Consider the following 5,549-nt stretch of genomic DNA (forward strand, 5'->3'; position numbering starts at 1 on the left):
TTTGCTTTTAAACCGTACTTTCCAACCCAATTTACATAGCAATCACCTAGGAATCACCTGAGAATCAGGTTTCAAGGTACAGCCAGACGGTCTGCATTTCTGACAAGATCCCCTGCGATGCTCATTTTGAGCAACGAGGCAGTGTCCGGACTCCCTTGGTTAAATTCAGGAGTGGTTACAACAAGGTGTTTGGAAGGCAGAGCCCACTGAGGTACAGGCAAGAAGAGTCTGGGCCACAAGCTGAGCAGAGGTTTGGTTGTTATCTTAGTTGCCTTGCAAGCCCAGCCAGGGAGAAGGTGCAGCCCAGGAGCCGTGCCTCCGTCCTAAGCCCTGTGCCAGGTGAGGGCGAGGGCAGCATCTGACAGGGCTTCCTGCCTTTCCTAAGAAGCCAGGGTTTGAGTTACTTCACCTCGAATGTCAAGAAACTGATCACTGCTCTTCCCCTATCCAGAGGAATCCTTTTGGCTTAATGATCACTAGGAGCTCCAAAGGGCACTATATTTTTCATATTTTAAAAGTATTTATTTGTTTATTTGACTGCACTGGGTTGCAGCATGTGGGATCTAGTTTCCTGACCAGGGATAGAACCCAGGCACTGGGAACTCTGAGTCTTACCCACTGGACCACCACGGAAGTCTTATTTTATGCACGCTGAACTTAAATCTTATGGAAATTGTTTGCACTATGTTTCGCAACTCTTTGAAGTGCCATCAAAATTTGTTCCAAGAAATTCCATCAAAATTTGTCCCAAGAAGGATCAAGAGAGAGATTTACTAATCTTGTCAACTAGACCTTGTAGCATTGCTTCAGAGTCAGTGTCTTCCTAACAATGAATCATTAATTCATAGATTCTCCTTTGGAAAAGAAGCGTAAGCCATGGTATTCTCCCAGATAAATCAACCATTGGGCTAAGCAGAAAAATTTAGCCTGAATTTGTATACGTGCCTCAAAGTTACTAGGTTCCTATGAGACATGACTCTAGCCACAGCTCTGCACCCATATGGTTTTGGTCCTTTTTAAAAAAAAAAAAATTGTATTGGAGTATAGTTGCTTAATGATGTGTTCATTTCTAATATAGAGCAAAGTGAATCAGTATACGTATATACGCCTTTGGTTCTAATCAGGTCTCACCACCAACCAAATCACTCTGAGTACCAGCCTCAGAGTCCTCATCTGCTAAATGGGAATAAGCGTGCCCACCTCACGGACTTCATTGTAGGTTAAAGAAGCAGCCCAGCCCATGCAGAGCACAAGGGCCCCAGGACATGCCAAGTGCTCATGAAACTTCATGGGTGATTATCCTTCCTCTAGTGAAGTGGAGAAGACAGGTATTACACCCAGAGAATCATCAGGATTAAAAAGTTGAGTTCCTTACAGCTGCATTTGCAGTAGAGCGTGGACAAACGAGATGCCAGGGCAAATAAAGGAGTGGTCTTCGTATCTAGGTTGGCGCAGGAATGAAGATTCCCCTCAAATGTCACTAAATAGCTGTCCACCACACTTATTGTGCTCAAACGCTAAGTATGTTTTCATTTCTGAAAAGAAGGGGAGAGAGAAAGAGAGAGAGGTGGAAGGTGGAAGTGGGGGGAGAAGGAGGGAGAGGAGGAGGGAAAGGATGTCCCAGCTCCCTTCTGCTGTTTGATGCAGAAATGGGAGTTTTGAGTGGGTAATTAGAGAAGGAGAATTGCTGTAAGAAACAGTTCGGTTCACCAATCAATAAAACCAGGAGATATAGCAGAGCCTGAATTATCAGTAAGAAATCAAGCAACACTTTGATGCCATCACTGAAGGACCTGGCAGTGCCAACAATGTGTTTCCGGAGCATTTGTCTGCCCTCTGACTCACCCTCCCTGGGGACCTGGCACCCACACACCCAATTTGTTACAAGGTTACTTCAGACTCTCCCTCAACCTTATTGGCACTATTTCCATTCTTCAAAGCTCTAGGCTGTTTACTTCCATTCTCATGAAGTAGGTGGAGCACAAATCATCAGTCACAGTTTTTTCAGTGTTCCCATTTTAGAGAGGAAGAAAAGAAAGCACAGTCTCATCAAATTACTTGTTCTCAGTTCCAAAGCCAATCTCTAACAGACCAAAGCCTGCACCAGTGCCAGTTCTGACCCCTTCCCCTCTGAACTCCATTATCATCCGAGGCAGGCAGTTGGCCCAGATCCATGCTTTCAACGCGTCCTCCAAGGTCACAGGTGACCCCGTGTTGAAGGGTTACACCCTGCTACCCACCCTCCCCCAGGCTCTGCTCTGGGACCTCCCTGCACCCCTAATAACCGGCACCTCCGTGTAAGCAGCTCTCTCTGGGATCAGGCTGCCCACATCCTCAGCGGCGGAACCAGGACGGAAGAGACGGCCTGGCTGCCTTTGCTGTTTGTTGTTTCACTCCTGAGTTGGCAAGGATGGGAGTTGTTGATTTACAATTAGGAGCAGCGTGCTTCTTCAAATATTAATATTAATAACGACGATGCTGAACACATGAAAAGGCCTTTTCATCTTCAAAGCACTTTGCAGACATTAACTCATTAGCGCTCTCTCCCCTCCGCTCAGAAACAACAGGTAAGGAAGAATCTCCAATCCCCCCGCCCCTGCCCGGCCCATGCCTGCGGAAGCAAAGAGGTTTCTCTTTAGATAAAAAGAAGGTGTTGCCGTCCAGACTTAACAGCTGTCGAAAGAGTCAGAGTGCCAGGCGTTTTACAAATCAAATGGGGCTGCCAGAGTTGCCATTTCAGAACCTGGATTTCCCGTTGTTTAACAAATATCTCTCTTTTCAGTTGCACAGGAATAGTATGAAGTAGGAGGGGAAATGGCCTTGTGATTTAAAAAAAAAAAAAAACTTACCCGAAAGGTGATTAGGAAAACCTGCAATCAAATGCCTTGGTCTCGGTAACCTAGCATCTTTTGAACAGTTCGCCTACATGAAACGCAACTTTAAAAGGGGGTGATAGAGATGGTTTCATAACAGATGAAAAGCCCCAAACAAAATTATATTGCCAGATATAAAAATCACCAATGGAAGAGGGTGGCCATCCACACCCACTGCTGTGCGCAAAGCTGCCCAGGGATTCAAGCTCTACGAAATACCCACTTTGACTTTCAAACTCCTCCTGCCACAGGTACAGTCCAAAAGAAGATGTACAGTCCCTTGGAAAACTGAGTCACGAAACAGGTAAAAAAAAAAACACCAAAAAGCCTAGTCTGATTTGCAAGACTCAAACCTGTAACAATTTTCTCACAATGTAAGCAATTCATGAAGCTGATGAGCTTAAAAGAAAATTTTTCCAAAATTTCAGAAGTAAAACAATGGCACACTAGGAGTCAAAGAGAAAAAAAGAAATAAATGTCTACATGTAACTACAGCTTTATTTCTTTGGAAGCTCTCCAAGATGTGAAGAAAATTCAGTTTCTGACAAGTAATCGGCGAGTGTCTAAAATGTTCGTGATTTTGCTCTTATGAAACAGGAGAAAAGGAGAGACAGTCTTGATTTCAGACTATTCTAACAAGGTTAGGGAGTATTTTTGAAAATGGTTCTTAAGCAGTTGAATGAAAAATATAGAAAAATGTGAAAAGAGAAAGAGAATGCCGCTTGTATCCTTAAAGTCCCCATCAATTTACCGGTTAATTCCACCAAATACACACACACAAAAAGGAAAATGGACCGCAAAGTTTTAGGCAGAAACTCACACCGCACTCACTTACTACTTTGCCGGAGAGACTGTGTGAAGAATGGGTCCAGAGTGAGCTCCCTCAAAGTCTACGGTCTCTTCCCAACTACCTGCGGGAATCCTCTGCTCTGAGGCTAAAGAGGATGCAGGGACCATAATGTTCCTAATAGAGCGGCCTCCTTAAATTGGGGGGTGTGGTCAAGCCTAGAAAAGCTGGAAAAAAGGCAGTGTTCCACGGGCCCCTTACTCCACGAATGCAGCCACTAGGATAGGCTCCGTGATCTGGAAGGAAACGCAAATCATATTACTTATTGAGAAAACTCCAGATCACACCTTAACTCATACCATTGGAATTGCCCTTCAATTAAAGGTAATTCAGCCACGGAGAGTAGCCTGGAGAGATGAGAACTAAAAAGGACTCCTGCAATGGGATAACTCTCAGCGTTTGCTCTAGCTTTAGATTTAGTCTCTACTGAATATGTGAATATTCATGACTCACATTTCTTGACTTTCTCAATGGAGACCCCATTTAACCTAGACCAGGGGTCAGGAGAGAGTTGTAAGGGTCAGGGCAGACTGGCAGAGAGCAGACTGTCTACCACCCCATCACCAGCTGAGCTTATCTCTAGGAACCAGGCTTTATCTCTAGTAACCTGATGTGAAATGTGATGTTTCCTAAGGAAATGAAAATAACTCTATGGAAGCCAGCAGACCAAATAGAGAATTGGGAATTCTGAAACTAAGCTAAGTTACCCTCCATATAAGAGTGGTTTTAGGTGATCTCTAAAATAGATTAGTTACAGTGACTCTGATTCCTAGTCCATGGTACAGGAATAAAAGGGCAGAAATACTGATATATTCCTCATTTAGAGAAAATCTAAACAGTGTGAAACTCTTCTTCTAGGTGAAAATACACAGATTCAGAAAAATATTACAATGTAATATCATTTCTCTGTTAGGATTATTTCATTACAGATTTTTTTTTTAAGTCAGTATTTGGCTGCGTAATTTAAGGCTTTTATCCTAAAAATTTCCATTTACTTTGAGGAATGGATGGGAGTTAAAATGTGCCATGGTTGACTCCTTGCCCTTTCTAAGGAAGACACAAATGCTCAAGTTTGAAAACTATGAAAGTATAGTAAATGTCCTTCCTAGGGCAACATTATCTTTATCCTTTGTTGTACAAAGGCAGCAGTGCAATGAAGATGGTGTTGTCATGAAAACAAGATTTTTCTGCTTATCGTTTGCCTTTGCACATTCAGTGACTTAGAGGAGAGAAGAGATAGTGGAACTGGTTCAGCTTTAATAAATATCTGTGCTAGGCACTGTGATAGGCATGGGGGGAAACGTCAAGTTCACACTGGAGTGGGAAGACAGCCACATAAATTGATCACCTCAATCAAGTGTAACACATGCTATGAGAGCATCTGTGAAGAGAGCGACAGAAGCTTCAGCCTGTGCCCTCAAGCTCCGTCAGCTCCAGCACACTGTATCAAAAGCCCATGTATCAAAAGCCCCGTATCAAAAGCCCATGGCCAACTGAACCAGTCACAACCAATTATAATTGTATTCACTGTATTTGCAAGAGAGTTTTAAAAGAGAAAACAGTGTACAGAAGACCTGGATTCTTGCCTTATGTGGGTGTACAGTGTGATTTTTGAAGAGCTCTGGAGTCTGGCATTGTCTACACACAGTTCACATTAGACATCAACCCTTCAGAACCTAGGGCCATCCTCTGCCCCTGTGTATCAGGGTGGCCAAGAGCATAAGCTAGAAATCTAAAGAGCAGAAAATAAGCCTCACACCTGCTGAAGATGGCCTGGAGATGACCTAGGAGAGCAACAAGTGTTACCAAACAAGTGTTACAAACTGATG

The 5,549-nt window shown here is 43.5% G+C and overlaps 1 protein-coding gene across 2 annotated transcripts in view; it reads right to left on the reverse strand.

Annotated features, from left to right (window-relative positions):
- ETS1 (v-ets avian erythroblastosis virus E26 oncogene homolog 1) overlaps positions 1-3,798 on the reverse strand; it is a 139,486-nt gene extending 135,688 nt beyond the window's left edge. The window contains exon 1 of one of the 2 annotated variants that reach the window (XM_010844675.1): positions 3,709-3,798. The gene's annotated coding sequence lies outside the window, so the exon portion shown is untranslated. Of the gene's footprint in view, positions 1-3,704 lie in introns of both variants that reach the window. The other variant, XM_010844677.1, reaches the window with a different exon arrangement.
- Between the last annotated feature and the right edge of the window lie 1,751 nt (positions 3,799-5,549).

The sequence above is a fragment of the Bison bison genome, unplaced genomic scaffold (assembly GCF_000754665.1).
Source record: "Bison bison bison isolate TAMUID 2011002044 unplaced genomic scaffold, Bison_UMD1.0 scf7180017864205, whole genome shotgun sequence".
In the NCBI taxonomy this organism is placed as follows: Eukaryota; Metazoa; Chordata; class Mammalia; order Artiodactyla; family Bovidae; genus Bison; species Bison bison.